This window comes from Canis lupus, chromosome X (assembly GCF_011100685.1).
Source record: "Canis lupus familiaris isolate Mischka breed German Shepherd chromosome X, alternate assembly UU_Cfam_GSD_1.0, whole genome shotgun sequence".
NCBI classification, from domain to species: Eukaryota; Metazoa; Chordata; class Mammalia; order Carnivora; family Canidae; genus Canis; species Canis lupus.
Genome location: NC_049260.1, coordinates 40,386,259 through 40,405,119, shown reverse-complemented (window position 1 = coordinate 40,405,119; position 18,861 = coordinate 40,386,259).

The following is an 18,861-nucleotide window of genomic DNA, read 5'->3' as shown; positions in this document are numbered from 1 at the left end:
ATGTTTTCAAATTTATTTGCATAGAGGTCTACAAAAGGTCTTATGACTTAAAATTGTTCTTTGATTATTTCCCTCATGTCATTTCTGATTTTGTATATGTCTGCCACCCCTTTTATTCTTGGAACACTAGAGAAATTTCTGCTAAGATCAGGAACAATGTAAGGATATCCATTATCTCTACAATTCTTCAATGTTAAACCAGAGATAGTGGTCAATACAATAGTGGTTTGTCTATTTGATTCATTTTTTCAAGAAAACAGGACTCTGGTTTACTAAATAGATGTAAAAACATGCTATTTTTCTTTTTTATCCCATTAATTTCTGCTTTTATCTTTATTCTTTCCTCCCTATGCTTTTATTTTACTTTGTTGTTCTCTTTCTGGTGTTGAGTTGGGAATTTAGTTCATACATTTTTATTTTGTTATTTATTCATCTCTGTTGATATTGATATTATTTATTTATTGACATTTGCTGACAATGTCTATAGGTATGCAGTTTCCTCCAATCACTTCATTAATTATATCCAATAATTTCTGATATATAGTGTTTTCATTAGCATTATTTAAAAAAATTCCCTAATCTCATTTTTTATTTCCCTTCCTCTCAGGAATTCCTTAACAGATTTTTAAATTTTCAGGTAGAATTTTTGGTTTTATTGCATTATGATCAGAGAATGTTGTTTATAACAGTTCTATCTTATGCAACCTACTGATACTCCCTTTGTGACTTAATACACGATCAGTGTCTATGACTGTTTCATGGGCACTTGAGAAGAAGTTGTATTCCCAATTATCATGGTGCAAAGCTTGTTACATCCACAATTATATACCTTATTAGTTTGTCATTTAGGTCTTCTGTATTCTTATTTACTTTCTGTCCATTTGATCTGTCTTGTATTGAAGCGGTATCTTAAAAGCTTCCTATCGTTAATAAATTTACATCAATTTCTGGCATCTCTTGCAACTTTTGCTTTAAAGAGGGGATTGCTGTGGTTACTCACCTTTTAAACAGTGTGGTGGATATATTAAGGAACCACTCAGATCCCCTTCCGGACACTTTTTACTTCAGCTACCAGGAGTGCTTTTGGCAAACAACCCTCAGATATCAGCCCCCTTTGGGATTGCCTAAGCTGAAGAGACCTGCTTGCCTAAAGTCATGCTTCCACTGGGGGTGGCCCACACCCAACAACTGATTAATGCAGGATTATAAGATCCCAGCCCTCTCACTTCAACATCAGACAGCTCTAAATGGCCATGCCATCTTCAGAGCTCCCCATAGGATCAGCCAAGGCATCCACTGAGACTACATCATTGCTCCACCTATCTCTTGGCCCAACCCTACTACTTTCCTATCTCTTTCCTTTCACAGGAGTTGGTCCTAAGAGCAATTCTTCATAAAACTCCAGCAGGCTAGAGATGCCTGGGTGGCTCAGTGGTTGAGCATCTGCCTTTGGCTCAGGGCATGTTCCCAGAGTCCCAGGATCAAGTCCCACATTGGACTTCCTGCATGGAGCCTGCTTCTCCCTCTGCCTGTGTCTCTACCTCTCTCTGTGTGTCTCTCATGAATAAATAAATAAATAAAATCTTTTTAAAAACTCCAGCAGGATGATATCCATGTCAGAGTCTACCAGATGATAATCTGCAGTTAAGAGTCCAAAGGGCTAGTAAATAATGCATAGAATTATCACAGCCCTGGCCCCCCATCACTATTTTTAGAAAGTAAGTGCTCAAGCCAATGCTCAACCCTTAAACCAGTTGTCCAAGGCAAATTATGTTACCATTGCCAAAGACCATAGCAGAGAGTAGCTGTTTGCACTGTCTTGCCTAGGTCTAGGGAAGATTTTTTTCCCTCATACATATTATGAAGTCCAGTGTCCCTATTATCTGAAGAGACACTGAGGGAATTCCCATTATTTTCTTTTTCTGTTACAGGCTGACTTCTCTGTTGAAGCAGACTCTGAGATGGAGATAGGCACCCAGAAGATCTATTCAAGAGGGCTCTTGAGATCAAAACCTGTTAAAGGGATGAGAAGGATGCAGGATTGGGCAGAGGGAGATGCTGGGTTGCATTGCAAAAGGACCTCAGCAACACTCTTGGTTTACCACATGGGGACTTTTGCCAATGTAATGGCTATTCAGAGTTGACCCAAGTTGAGAGAACAGGCCCCATGTCTTTCAGTTATTAGATGCAGGCTGACCCATAGAAGGATGAACTTTGGGTGAGGCTGCTCTATTCAGCCAAGGCAATCCCTGAGGAGGCTGACAGCTGAGGGCTTTCTGTGGGCACCACTCCCAGCAGCTGGGGAACATTTCCTTTATTCCTGAAGGAGAATCTGGAGAGTATCCACCACGCTTTGACATTTTCAAAGTTTTTTTTCTTCAGGGAGAGGCCTCTACATTTTATTAGGGATATGGCAGAAGAAGAGGCTGGATCAGAGCAGCCACATTTTTTGTTTTGTTTTGTTTCTTAATTAATTTATATATTGAGAAAGGAGGGGCAGAGGGAGAGAGTCTCAAGTAGACTCCTTGCTGAAGACAGAGCTGGGACCCTGAGATCATGACTGGAGCTGAAATAAAGAGTCAGACACTTAACCAATTGAGCCACTGAGGTGCCCCTGAGCAGCCTCGTTTTTAATGACATAAATTAACTGCAGTGCAAGGATGGAGGGGTGGGCACTGTGTGTGGTGCTTTACTGTAGAGAAAAAAAAACAATTAAAAGACAGACAAATTGAACTCAAAGACATGGGGTAGGACAGGGCAACACCATCTAGATAGCAGGGACAACCAGAGTTTTCAATCCTCTTTACTACCTCCCAAAGGCCAGAAATGGTGATTTCCTGTTGAAATCCAATAATGACTCACCAAGTCCCTTTGTATTTTCTAACAGAAACACAAATCAGCAAATAAACATTTTTTTGGGCAGAGTGTCTTTTTTTTAAAAAAAGATTTATTTGTTTATTTTAGAGAGAGAGAGAGAGAGAGAGAGAGCAAGGGGAGGGGTCAAGGGAGAGGGAGAGAGAGAATCTCAAACAGCCTCCATGCTGAGCACAGAACCCTATGTGGGGCTTGATCTCACAACCCTGAGATCATGACCTGAGCCAAAACAAAGAGTCAGATGCTTACCTGACTAAGCCTCCCAGGCGCCCCTCAGATTTCTTTCTGAATTCTAGTTACTCTTATATTTCCACTTCTGTCTCAGCAGCTTCACCTGGATGCCTCCCAGGAACCTCAAACTCATTTCATCCCGAACCAAATTCTTTACAACCTCCACAAATCTACTATCCTCATGAATTTCCTGTTTTGAGCAATCCAATCGTTACACACCAAGATGCCAGAATTAGACACCTCACAGTCATCTTTGTACACACCTCCTCTTTTCTCGGGCACCACATCCAGTCATTCATCCTGGCCCACAAAGTCTATCATGTGAATTTCTCTTAAATATGCCTCCATCATTAGTCTTTTCCCCCCTGCAAGATGTTACCACTCATCAGCCACACTGTGTTTTTCCCCTCTAGCTTTGTTCGATCCATCATCTCTTAATTGGACTCTCCACTTCCATCCTTTAGTGCCTCCACACCTTTATAAGACAGTGCTATTCTTCCTCCTTAGCATGCCTCCTCAGAGTTTCACAGTCTGGCCTCAATCTCCATGTTTTCACTTCCCACCACTGCCTTCCTCATTCTCTTCCATCCTCCCCTCCAATTCTGTTGGCATGCGTGTGTTTTATGCTGCATGTTCTACCCAGACTCTTCCAGTTTTAGCAAAAATGCTTAATGGACACTTCCAAATCTGAGCTCAAGTTGTTCTACCTGAAATGCCCTTTGCGGGATCCCTGGGTGGCGCAGTGGTTTAGCGCCTGCCTTTGGCCCAGGGCGCGATCCTGGAGATCTGGGATCGAATCCCACGTTGGGCTCCCGGTGCATGAAGCCTGCTTCTCTCTCTCTCTCTCTCTCTCTCTGTGATATGACTATCATAAATAAAATAAAATAAAAATTAAAAAAAAAAGAAATGCCCTTTGTGCACTTTTATGATATCCCACTCTGAGTTGAATATAAATATATATATTTATATATATATGAATATATATATGAATCACATATAAAATTCCCTCAACAGATTTAATAATTCATTTTCTGAGTTCCCATGGAATCTTGTGCAAACCTGCACTGAAACACCTCTTACATATCATTTGAGTTTGTATCCCTTACTAGACAGACTCTGAGCTCTGTAATTAAACTTGAAACATAAGAGATGCTCAATTGATGTTTGGTTTGAACTCGTGAATTTAATCCCCTGGTGTAGCTAGCACATTAAGTGGAAACTATGAATTACATACACCAAAGAATGAATTCAAATTAGATTCTGCACTCAAGGTTAGAAACTAGGGAAGCAAACATTAATGCATTGAACTTAAAAGAAGGGAGAAATAATTCTAAAGAACTAATTTGAGGGGCGCCTGGGTGGCTCAGTTGGTTGAGCATCTGCCTTCGGCTCAAGTTGTGATCCCAGGGTCCTGGAATTGAGTCCCCTGTCTAGCTCCCTACTCAGTGGGGGAACCTGCTTCTCCCTCTCCCCCTGCCTTTCACTCCCTCTACTTGTACTTTCTTTCTCTTTGTGTCAAATAAGTAAATAAAATCTTTAAAAAAAAGTACTAATTTGGGAAACAGAGAGGAATGAGGGGCCTGCAAGGAAGAAAGAAATGAAGAAAATCAAAGGTGGACATTTGCCCCCTTTAGCATTTTGTTCTGGCTGTTCTATTTTTGCATGTAGGCAGGCTGATGTGACCTGAGGCTATGGGAGAAAATATCTAGTAAAAACACTATGCAACTAGGCACTGAAGAAGTCAAAAATTTTTACTGTCTGTGTTAGTGATTTTTTATTATTTTTTATTATTTTAATTTTAAAAAAGATTTTATTTATTCATGAGAGACACACACAGAGAGAGGCAGAGATATAAGCAGAGGGAGGAGCAGGCTCCTGCGGAGAGCCTGATGCGGGACTCGATCCTGGATACCAGGATCAATCACACCCTGAGCCAAAGGCAGATGCTCAACTGCTGAGCCACCAGGAATCCCAGTGATGATTTTTTTTATTGTTCTTAGTTTCCTTTTATAGATTTAACTTCTTGATGAATGCTTTTTTTTTTTTTTGTAAAGGAGTTCAAGATAGAGTAAAGGAGAAATGAGATAAAGATAATTCTATTTTAGTCACTTAGCTCGCTGGTTTTTCTGGACAATTTATCCGTACTCTATAAAATGTCACCATCTGCTGGAGGAAGAAAATACGTACAATTCAACTTTGTTGTGTGACTGTTCTTTCTAGTCAACATGACTAACTACTTAGAACTACATAGCTTTTCTTTTAGCAAGATGATTACACTAGTTCAGCCAGTGAAGAATTACCAGATCACATAGGCCAATACTACTCACCACTGTATTTGAAGATACGCTTTCTCCAATGGGCAATTCAGAACCGAGTATCCTTTAAAATGTTTTAACAAGCAGCTACTTCCCAGGACCACATGTCTTCTATTTTCAGTTGTTTGTAGTTAGCACTTAATATGGAGATGTTAGGTATTAAAATCAGCTACTGTAGAGGTGGGACTTCCAAAATGGCTTAGTGAGAAACTCAACAAATCCCTTCCTCAAAAAGCAATGATAAAACAGACCAAGGTACAAAACCACTTCAGGACTCTGGAAATTGACTAGAAGGAGAGGAAAGGGAGAGGGGGGGCAGACAAAAACATTTCAGAAATAGTGGCTAAAACCATGCCAAATTTGATGAAAGTCATTAATCTACATGCAAACTAAGTTCAATGAATTCCCTGTAGGATAAACACAAAGAGTTCCAAATCTTAATACATCATGTTCAAACCGTTAGAAGCCAAAGATAAAATCCAAAAAGCCACAAGAGAAAAATGATTCATCAGGTACAAGGAAACCACATCACATACAACTGGTTCACAATGACTTCTCAACAACAGAGGCCAAAGGCTGTGGTATGATGTACTCAAAGTGCCAGAATGGGGAGCCTGGCTGGCTCAATTGGTACAGCATGCTGCTCTTGATCTTGGGGTTTTGAGTTCTTGATCTTGGGGTTTTGAGTTCTAGGCCCCACATTGGGCCTAGAGCTTACTTTAAAAAATGTCAAAAGAAAAAAAAAATCTGGATATGGAATTCCATATCCAGCAAAGCTATCTTTCAAAAATAAAGGCATCAGGTAAAGGATCTGAATAGACATTTCTCCAAAGAAGATACAGAAATGTCCAATAAGCACATGAAAATATGCTCAAGATCATTATCTCTCAGGGAAACACAAATAAAATCACAGTGAGATACCAATATACACCCACTAGGATGGCTATTATCAAAGTCAGATATTAGAACAGTTGATGAGGATATGGAGAAATCAGAAGCTACATACACTCCTGGTGGGAATGTAAAATGGTGCAGCCACTTTGGAAAACATTCTGGCAGTTTCTTAAAATTTAAATATAGAGTTAACATTTGACTCAGCATTTCACTTTTAAGTATATAATCCAAGAGAAGTAAAGGCATATGTACACACAAAAACTTGTACATGAATATTCATGGCAACATCATTCATACTAGCCCAAAGTGGAAACAACACAAAAATCTATCAACTGACGAATGGATAAACAAAATATGGTAGATTCATAGATGGAATATTATTCCTCCATAAAATGAAGTGAATTGCTGATACATGCTACAACATGGATGAACTTCGAATACTTTATACTAAGTGAAGGAAGCCAGTCACAAAAGACCACATATTGTATGATCCTATTTTTATGAAATGTCCAGAATTGGAAAATCTATAAAGACAAGAAGGCAGAATAGTGGTCACGGAGGGCTGGGGAGGGGAGTGGGGTATCGGGAGTGTGACAGCTAAAGAGTACAAGATTTCTTTTTGTGTTTATAACAATGTACTAAAATTAATTTAAAATTAATTTTGGGTGATTTTGCACAGCTCTGTGAATATACTAGAAACCATTAAATCACACACTTTAAATGGGTGAATTGTGCAGTACATAAATTATTCTTCAAAAAAGCTGTTATCAGAAAAAGAAGTACGATTAACGTTTACGATGAGAAAGGCTCTAATGGAAAAACTACACAACAGAGAGACCGGATGTGTAATATCACCACACATCTGATAAAGGGTTAGTATCCAAGATATACAGAGAACTTCAAAACTCAACACCCCCAAAAAGAATAATCCAATTAAAAAATGGGCAGAAGATTTGAATAGACAGGCCACCTGGGTGGCTCAGTGGCTCACCAGTGGCTCAGCATCTTCTTTTGGCTCAGGTTGTGTTCCCGGGGTCCTGGGAACGAGTGCCTGCTTTTCCCTTTGCCTATGTTTCTGCCTCTCTCTCTTTGTCTCTCACGAATGAATAAATAAAAAATCTTTTAAAAAAACTTCCATCAAAGAAAAGTCAAACATCAGATGGCTTTGTTAATGAGTGCTAGCAAACATTTAAAGAATTAATGCTAATCCTTTTCCAAATTTCCAGAATAGGAAAGGAAATGACACTTTCCAATTCATTCTGATACCCAACCCAGACAAAGAAACTCCAAGAAAAGAAAATCACAAGCTATTATCCTTTAAGAATATAGATTTAAAATTCCCAACGAAATACTAGAAAACCAAATCCAGCAACATGTTAGGCCCACCATGACTAAGTGGGATTTTTTTAAAGATTTTATTTATTTATTTCGGATAGAGAGTGAGAGAGAGCAAGCATAAGTGGTCGGGGAGGAGCAGAGGGGAGAAGGAGAAGCTCCATGCTGAGCAGGGAGCCTGATCCCAGGACTCTTGGATCATGACCCAGCCGAAGGCAGACTAAGTGGGATTTACCCCAGGAACATAAGGATGGTTCAACATATGAAAATAAATCAATATAATGCAGCACAACAATAGAATGAAGGAAAAAAACCACATGATAATCTCAATGAATGCAGAAAAGCATTTGAAATTACCCAACACTCTTTTATGATAAAAAAAGTAAACCAGGAAGAAAACTTCCTTAACATAATAAAAGGCATTTATGAAAAACTCAGAGTTAACATCGTCCTCAATGGTGAAATATTAAAAGCTTTCCCTCTAAGATTAGGAACCAGACAAGGATGTCTCCTTTTGTTACTGCAATTCAACACTGCCCTGGAAATTCTAGCCCAGAGCGATTAGGCAAGAAAAAAAAAAGGCATCTAAATTGGAAAGAAAAAAGTACAACTATCTCTAATCACAGATGACATCATCCAATAAAAGAGAAAATCCTAAAGAATCCCCACACAAAAAAGCTATTAGAGCTAATAAACAAAACCAGCAAAGTTGCAGGGCACATTATCAATATGCAAAAATCAGTTGTATTTTTATATACTAGCAATGAAAAATCCAAAAAGGAAATCAAAGGATTCCATTTACAGTAACATCAAAAGAATAAAATACTTAGGAATAAATTTAGTCAAAAAGGTGTAAGATAGGGCACCTGGGTAGCTCAGTTGGCTCAGCGTTTACCTTCAGCTCAGGTCATGATCCCAGGGTCCTGGGATTGAACCCCACATCAGGCTTCCTGCTCAGTGGGGAGCCTGCTTCTCCCTCTCTTGCTCTCTCTTCCCATGCTTGTTTCCTCTCTACCTCTCTCTCTCTCTCTCTGTCAAATAAATAAATAAAATCTTTTTTAAAAAGGGTGAAAGACTTGTACACTGAAAGCTACAAAACATTGAAAGTAATTAAAGAAGACCTAAATAAATGGAAAAATGTCTCATGTCCATGGCTTAAAAGACTTAATATTGTTAAGATGGCAACAATCAACCAAAGAAATTTGTAGGTTAAAAACAATCCCTATCAAAATCCCAATGACCTTTTTATTTTTTGCAGAAATAAGAAAGCTGATCCTAAAATTCTTATGGAATTTCAAGGGACCATCAGTAGCCAAAATAGTCTTGAAAAAGAGAAACAAAATAGGAGGACTAACATTTCCTGATATCAAAACTTACTACAAAGCCATGGTAATAAAAACAATGTAGATAAGGATAGACATATAGATCAAGAGAATGAAATTGGGAGTCCAAAATAAATCCACACATCTATGGCCAATTGATTTTTGACAAGTGTGCCAAGACCATTCAATGGGGAAAAGAATAGTCTTTTCAACAAATAGTGCTGGGACAACTGGATATCCACATGCAAAAGAATGAATCTATGCCTTTGCCTCATACCATATACAAAAACCAACTCAAAATGGATTTTAAAAAAGCCTAAGTATTAGAGCTAAAATCCTAAAACCCTTAGCAATAAACATAGGGGGAAATCCTCATAACAATTTGGCAATGGTTTCATTGGTATGACAGCAAAACACCAAAAAAATAAAAATTGGACTTCATCAAAATTTAAAACTTTTGTGCATCAAGGGACACAGCCAAGAAAATGAAAAGACAACCCACAGAATGGGAGAAAATATTTTCAAATCATATGTCTGGTAACGTTTTCCTATCCATAATTTATATATAAAAAACTCTTACAACTTTACCAAAAAAGAAACAACCCAGTTAAAAATAGGCAAAGGACTTGAACAGATATATCTCAAAGAAAATATATAAAATTGTCAATAAGCAACTGAATAGATGCCAACATGATTAGTCATTAGAGAAGTACAAACAAATGCCACAATGAAATGTCACTTAGCACCCACTAGGATGACTAATAGTTTTTTTTTTTTTAAAAAAAACATAAAATAACAAGGGTTGGTGAGGATGTAGAGAAATTGGAACCCTTATGTGTTGCTGGTGGAATGTAAAATGTTATAGCTACTGTGAAAAATAATTTGGTGGTTCCCCAATAAGTTAAACATATAATTACCATATGACCCAGCAATTTTACTCTTAAGTATTGTTATGGACTGAATGTTTGTGCCCCATTTCCCCCCACCAATTAATATGCTGAAGTCCTAAACATCCCCCCACCATGTCACTATTTAGAAATGAGGCCTCTAAGAAAGTAATGAGCATGAAATGAGGTCTTACGGGTGGGGTCTGATAGAATTTGTGTCCTTATAAGAAGAGATATCCGGGGCACTTGGGTGGCTCAGTTGGTTAAGCCTTTGCCTTCAGTTCAGGTCATGATCCCGGGGTCCTGGGATAGAGCCCCACGTTGGGCTCCCTACTCAGCAGGGAGTCTGCTTCTCCCTCTCCCACTGACTTTCCTCCTGCTTGTGCTCTCTCTGTTAAATAAATAAATAAAATCTTAAAAAAAGAGAAATACCAGAAAGCAGTCTCTCTCTTCATGTGCAGGCACTGAGGAAAGGTCATGTGATGATATAGTAAGAAGGTGGCCATCTACAAGCCAGGGAGAGAATTCTCACCAGAAACTCATTATGCCGGCACCTTAACCTCAGAATTACAGCCTTCAGAACCATAAGAAAAATTTCTCTTGTTTAAGCCATCTTCCATGTGGTATTTTGTTATGGCAGCCTGAACAGAACTAAGACCAGTATATACCCCAAAGAATTGAAAATAGGTGTTCAACCTATAGGAGGAAACAACCCAGATGTCCATCATCTGATGAATGAATAAACAAAGTGTGGTGTATACATACAGTGGTATATTATCCAACTATAAAAAGGAAAGGACTACTGATAAATTGTATGACATAGATGAACCTTGAAAACATCATGCTAAGTGAAAAGAGCCAGACACAAAAATGCCACATATTATACGGTTCCATTTATATGAAATATTCAGAATGGATAAATCCATAGAGAGAGAAAGTAGATTAGAGGTTTCCAGGAACTGGGGGAAAGGTGGAGTGGAGTGTGACTGATTAGTGTGCATGGGATTTCCTTTTTGGGTGATGAAAAAGTTCTGGAAGTAGATAATGGTGATGTTTGCACATTGTCAATGTACTAAAAGTTACTTACTTGTACACTTTTAAATGGTTAAAGTGTTACATGTTATGTGCATTTTACCACAATAAAAATATTTTTAAAAAATAAAGGGATGGATAAATATATACCATGCCAACAGCAATTTAAAGAAAGCTGTTTAAAGAATACCTATATATATTTCATACAATGTGGACTTCAGAACAAGGAGCAATAAAAATCCTCAACATATATGCACCTAACAACACAGCGTCAAAATACCTGAAGCAAAAAGTGATAGAACTGCAAGGAGGGGTAGATAAAACACTATTATAGTTAAAGACTGTAACACTCTTTTATCCATATTTGACAGGTTCAGCCAGCATAAAATCAGTAAGGATATGGTTGAAATGAATGGCATCATTAATCAACTGGATCTAGTTGACATTTATCCAACAACAGCAGGATACACATTCTTCTCAAGCTCACATGGAACATACACTATGATAGACTACACACTGGGCTGTATACATACTTTAACCTATTTGAAAGAGCAGAAATCATGCAAAGTATGCTCTCTGATTATAGCAGAATTAAACTAGAAACCAATAGCAGAGATAATTGGAAAATCCTAAAATATTTGAAGATGAAACTACACACTTCTAAATAACACATAAGTTGGCCAGTGAACATCATAGACAAATGAAAAAGCTGCCAAAGGCGAGCAACCCTGAATCCAAGAGGATCCCAGTCACTTTGAAATACCAACAACAGGGCAGCCCTGGTGGCTCAGTGGTTTAGTGCCGCCTTCAGCCCAGGGCGTGATCCTGGAGACCTGGGATTGAGTCCCATGTTGGGCTCCCTGCATGGGGCCTGCTTTTCCCCTCTGCCTGTGTCTCTGCCTCTGTGTGTGTGTGTGTGTCTCTGATAAATAAATAATTAAAAAAAAGAAATACCGACATTAATAGCTAACACTTAGATGTGCTGACTCTGTATCTAAATACAAATAGGCACTGATTATTTAGATAAATATCTGAACACAGATAAGGCCCTGTTCTAAATACTTTATTGATATTAGTTCCATTTAGTCCCCACAATGGTCCTAAGAAGTAGGTATTCTTATTATTCCTGCAATAACACAGATGAGAAAGCTGAGGCACAGATAGTTTAATTAACTTGCCTAAGACTACACAGCTAGGAAGGGGCAGAGCCAAGCTTCAAACTCAAGCCGTTGGGCTCCAGAGCACATGCTTTTAGTCACTGTGCCATGGTGACTTTCAGGAAGACAAGGAACTCACTGCAGTCTGACGGAGACAGGGCCGGGTCACCAAGATGAAAGAATACCCCTTATGCCTGAGAAATACAGAGACAAGGAGAAGAAAATGAACAACCATTGGCTGGGTACCAATGAACCTGCTAGTTGAAGTAGATTCTGTTGGGGTCATGCATAAGCATTGTTAATATGTTCCTTATAAATGCTTTATTTAGAGATGTCTGGGTGGCTCAGTGGTTGAGCATCTGCCTTTGGCTCAGGTTGTGATCATGGGGTCCTGGGATTGAGTCCTGCATCAGGCAGGACTGCATCAGGCAGCCATAATAAATGGCTCTCATAAATCAATAAAATCTTTTTTTAAAAAAATGCTTTATTTATGTGAAAGGGAGAAAAGAGAGTGTAAGTCAGATAGGTCTTTTTAAATAAACCTAGTTGAAAGTATTTCCTACTTTTTATGTATTGGTTTTGAGAAAATTCATTTCAAGTGAAACATTTAATTAGTCTTCTCTTTTCACGAGGCTAATTGTCATGGAAATCTAGAAGTAGGTATATTGTGTTAGTCTAACAGCTTTGGAACTGGGCAAGAGACATGAAGTTGCTTTGGGGTAACACCACAAGGATGTTGGGAATTCCTAGAAAGGAAATGTAAGATGTGAGCACTACAACCCAGGCAACTGAACTAATTATAAATGAAGAAAAGTATAGGGGTGCTGGTTGGTGACTCTTGATCTTGGGGTTGTAAATTCATGCCCCATGTTGGGTATAAAGATTACTTAAAAATAAAATATTCAGGGGTGTCTGGGTAGCTCAGACATTTAAGCATCTGACTCTTGATTTTGGCTCAAGTCATGATCTGAGGGTCGTGAAATTGAGCACCGTGTCAGGCTCTGCACTCAGCTGGGAGTCTGCTTGAGTTTCTCTCTCTCCCTCTTCTTCCCCCTCTGCCCCTTCTCTCATTCATGCTTGTGCTCACTCTCTTGCTCGCTCTCTCTTTCTCAAATAAATAAAATCTTTTTAAAATTTTAAGTCTTTAAAAAGAAAGAAAGACATACAGACAAGTGCAGGCCAGTGTCACTCATGAACAAGGGATGCAGAAATCCAAAATAAATATTAGCAAACTGAATCCAGTATATATATATATTATATATATCTTATTCCAGAATGCAAAGAAGGTTTGTTTTGGGGAACTCTATCAATGTAATGTGCCATATTAACATTCTAAAAAAGTGACTTGATAAAATCAATTGATGCAAAACAAATTTGAAAAAATTCAACATCTCTTTATGATAAAAGTCCTTGGCAAACTAAACTAAGAGGAATTCATCCTCTTGACCAGGGCTTGACTTACGATAGATGAAGGAGGCATTTGATAATGATATAATAGGGACTGATGAGAACAAAACAAAACTTGCCTTAGAAAAAATGTTCTCCTTCAGGTTCTTTTCACAGGCTTTTCTTCTTGTTTGTCTACCTGGACTCACGATAAGCCCATATACTCTAGTAGAGGATATGAAGTCACACTGTTTTCAGTCATAGGAGGTTACTGTAAGGGAAAGATCTCATCAATCACTGAAAGTCTAAAAAATCCATAACTTGTTCTTTAGTCTTTAATTCTTCTTGCCTTCCCTTTCCATCATTCCCTTAGCCCTCACTCCAGCTCCAGTTTCATTACTTCCTACCATCATCTACTCCTTCCATCTCAAAAGCCTTGACAAGTAATGTAATAAAGTGTAAGGTACACAGCAGTGTGCCTCTCAGATGTCCCTCCCTTCAGAACTAAGTTACTCATCCTCTCAGTTGCTAAGAGATTTGGCAGCTAATAATTCTCATCTGAGTCTCTCCAGGCATTGCCTCAGGAAGAAGAAAGTTACTTGACCATAGTTATGACCCATCTCCAAGGGCAGTCCACATCCAGTAACTCGTAGATGTGGGGTTCAAGGCCTGGCACCTTTGCCCCGATTAGGGATAACACTGAAGGACATTTCCAAATCCATGAAGACTTTGTACAATTCGCCAACTAACATAGGGTTCCAAATCTTGACAACTCTATTTGGAAAATTTTATCCCCTCATATCTGAGCTGGATATTTCCCTTTGCTTCTACAGATCCACTCACCACCCTTTCTATCCTGTCCGCGTGTCTTAGGAAACTGGCCTCTGCATTTACCAGGCTCCCTTGCCTTCTGGTTTCTAGTTGGATTCGGCCAATGGGGGTACCATCAAGAGAGGCTACATGAAAGGCAGGAAAGCAGTTGAGAAAATGGGAGTCCAAAAGCAAATATTAACAGAGCAAGAACATGGGCATAGTCAAAAAGCCCATCTGGGAGAAATTTTTTAGGAATGGTGAGTTCAGGAACGCCTGGGTGGCTCAGTGGTTAAGCGTCTGCCTTCAGCCCAGGGCATGATCTTGGAGATCCAGGATCGAGTCCCACATTGGGTTCCCTGCATGGAGTCTGCTTCTCCCTCTGTGTATGTCTCTGCCTCTCTCTCTCTCTGTCTCTCATGAATAAATAAATAAATATTTTTTAAAAAAGGAATGGTAAGTTCTGCTCCTTTCCTCTTATTTTTCTTTTTTTTTTTTTTTTTTTTTTTTTTTTTTTTTTTTTTCCTCTTATTTTTCATTACAAAGCTCTCTGTGCACTTATGAGCCTGAATTAGACTTGTCATCCTTCTTTATTAAGGTCATAATGAGAAGATTTCTGCAGTGAGAAGACAATTAAGGCACTGGTTTGATGGTAGTACTTAAAAAGCAGATTAATTCTAAGGCTTACATATTTAAGATATTTTACCTCTCAAGTGCACACATTTAAGACAAGGTATAAAACTTCTCATTTATTTATCTATCCATTCAACAAATATTTATTGAGCCTCTATTATGTTCCCAGCAGTATTCTAGGCACTGAGGTACAAAATATGTAAAAATCCCTGTCCTCGTGAGAGCTATATTCTATAGAAGTGGTGGAGAATAACAGCATATCCATGCTTGAAAAAGATGACCTTACCAGAGGATTTAAGGTGTGTTTTTGTAATTGTTAAATTAAAATTGAATTCACATAACATAAAATTTGCTGCTACAGAGGATCCAATTCAATGGTTTTTGGTATATTCACAATGTTGTCCACCATCACCATTGTCTTCACTCCCAGAAAATTTTCATCACCCTGAAAAGAAACTCCACACCCATTTGTGACAGGCTGAATGGTGTCTGTCCCCCAGATTCCATGTTTAAGCCCAATCCCCAGAATGCAACCTTACTTGGAAATAGAGTCATTACAGATGGAACTAGTTAAAAAGGGGAACTTTAGACGCTGAAACAGATACATACGCAGGGAGGACATAAGTGAAGATGAGGTTTACACTGCTACAAGCCAAGGAACTACCAGAAACTAGGAGAGAAGTCTGGAACAAATCCCTCCCTAGTACCTTCAGAGGGAGCATGAGCCCTGGTGACACCTTGATCTCAGACTTCTAGTCTCCAGAGCTATGAAACCATAAATTCCTTTCCCTCCCCCTTCTTTTTGGTGAGACAATAAATCTGTTATTTAAGCCATCCAGTTGTCATACTTTGTTATGGCAGCCTTAGCAAACTAATAAATTATTAACAGTCACTCCATTTCCCTTTCCGCCCAGACACTGGCAACTGCTAATCTGTGGTATGTCTCTAGGTATTTGTCTCTTCTAGATATTTCTTTTCCTTAAGATTTATTTATTTGAGAGTGAGAGAGGAGGGGCAGTGGGCGAGGGAGAAGCAGACTTCCTGCTGAGCACAGAGCTCAACGCAGGGCTTATCCCAGGACCCATGAGATCATGACTTGAGCTGAAACAGAGTCAGACCCTCAACTGAGCCACCCAGGTGCCCCTATTCTGGATATTTCTTATAAATGGAATCATAGGATATGTGGCTTTTTGTGTCTGGCTTTTTCCACTTACAGTGCTTTCAAGATCCATCCACAATTGTTTATTGCATCAGCACTTCATTTCTTTTTATGGGTAAGTAATATTTTATTGTATGGATATACCACCATTTGTTTATTCATCATTTGATTGACATTTGGTTTGTTTCCACTTTTGGTTATTAGGAATATTGCAACTATGAACATTCATGTATAGTTTTTTTTTCTATATGTGAACAGGTTTTTTCAATTCTCTTGGGTATACACCTGGGAGTGAAATTGATGGGCCATATGGTAACACTATGTTTGACTCTTTGAGGAACTGTCAAATCATTTTCCAAAATGGCTGTAACTTTTTACATTCTCACCAGCAAAGTAGGAGGGTTCCAGTTTCTTCTCAGTAATTTTAATGCAATGATTGTATGTTAGCATATGATTAAAAATATGATGATGAATTTGTTTGGGTCTTAATAGATTTGAAGTGTGAATTTGATTTCCAAGCATTAAGAGCAGTAGGCAGCAGGAAATGCAGAATTAGAGCTTAGAAAAAAGTCAGAGTCAGAGATATGGATATGAGATTCATCACACTTTCCCCTCAAATACAAACTTCCTTTCTTCCACTGTTGAAACTATAACCACATGGTGTATCATTCAAAAGAAAAACAAAACTAATTTTAAAATAGTGACTTTTTTCTTGTTCTAGGACTTCCCTCTTCATATTCTTCGTTTATTTTTCTATTTGTATATTCTCTTTTACATAAAAGTTTGTGAGGACATTGTTTACTAGGGATATTAACTCTTTGTCACAAATGTAAATATTTTCCCCAATGTACAGGTTTGTCTTTTGATTTTTTGTGGCATATATTCTTTTGGATTTTATGTTTATTCTATCTGGATATCCGAAATATCCATGTCAGGCACCTGGGTGGCTCAGTTGGTTAGCACCCACCTTCATCTCAGGTCATGATCCCAGGTTCATAGGATCAAGTCCCAGGTTGGGCTCCCTGCTCTGTGGGGAGTCGCCTTCTCCCTCTGCCTCTCTCTCTGTGTCTCTCATGAATAAGTAAAATCTTTGAAAAAAATAGTAAAAAAATTTTTAAATATCCATCTATTTTTAAATCTTTTTATTTTTTAAGTTTTAAAAATATTTTATTTGACAAAGAGAGTGAGAGCACAAGCAGGGGCAAGTGCAGAGGGAGAGGGAGAAGAGGTTCTCCTCTGAGTAGGAAGCCCTAGATGGTATTCAATTCCAGAACCCCGGAATCATGGTCTGAGACAAAGGCAGCTGCTTAACTGACTGAGCCACCCAGGCACCCCTATTTTTTAAATTTTTAAAAAGTCATCTCTACATCCAACGTGGGGCTCAAACTCATGACCTCAACATTAAGAGTCAGATGTTCTACTGACTTAGTTCCTTCTTTTGGATTTTAAAGATGTTTTAATGAAATCTAGGATTTACTTTATGGCTTCCAGATTGTTTTTGTTTACAATTTTTTTGTTTACACATTTATCATAAATTATTTTCCATATATACATGAATATACATTGGACTTTTTCTACTTTTTTGTCAACCATTATAACTTAGCACTATGTATAGGAAGTCAAATTCCCCTCTTAATTTATTTTCATACTCTAGTTGGCTAAACTTTAGACATTTAGTGTTTCATATACTCCATTCTGATTTCTTCTTCTGTTACAGTGATCTTTTTTATTCTGCTCTATACTAGATTTCATTTGTTTCTAAATTTTTTGTGTGTGCCAATTTTATTTAGTGTAGAGTATGACAGAGTATGAGTCTTCCCTTATTACAACTAACCTCAGAATACCCTTGGCTGCTTTCATATATAATTTTTCCCTACCAATTAAAATAAAGGATTGTACTATACATCCTTGAGCCTATTGAGGACATTGATTCAAACTGGCTGAAATTCATGGACTAGGTTTATGGACAATTGGGTTTTTACAGTATTGCATTTACATTCAGGAGTACAGTTTCTTTTTTTAAAAGATTTTATTTATTCATAGAGACAGAGAGAGGGGCAGAGACACAGGCAGAGGGAGAAGCAGGCTCCATACAGGAAGCCTGACATGGGACTCGATCCTGGGTCTCCAGGATCATACCCCAGGCTGCAGGCGGCACTAAACCGCTGCAACACTGGGGCTGCCAGTTTATTTTCTTTATATAGATGATGTGTAATCTTCTTTGGTTTATTTATAGTTGTGTTTTTGCTTTTTGATGTGCATCATTCTTAGATATATTTTACTAGTTATCACTGACACGTGCATGATGGCTAATCTAGATTCTACAAAGTCCCTAGTTGGCAGCTAAGAGGTCCATGTACACTGACAATGATCATTTCAGAAAAACAAAAGTGACAATGAAAAAGTTGATTTGAGTTGCAGAGGGGAAAAGGGAAGCATTTCAGGTAAAAGAGAGTTACCAATACTAAAGAAAAACACTAAGAAGGCACAAATGTAATAAACCTGGTAAAGGTAACCATTTGAAGTCAGTGGTTGTTAAACAAAAGTATTTTCACAAAAGGAATTAAGAGAACCACAATATTATGTGTCTGATGAAAAATTCCCAAATAAATTTAGTCACAATAAAGGAAGTTGCTTATGAAAAAGAAAAATCTTTGAAATGAAATGGAAGTGAAAAGAATTCTACTCATTTGCTCAAGGAGAGATTGTCTTTTGAAGAAAATTCTCTTAAGAAAAGGCAGAGATTTATGTAATGCTTAGACTTTTCGCAACATCAGAAAATGTATGGTGCAGAGAAAAACCTACAATTTATTTTTTTTAAGATTT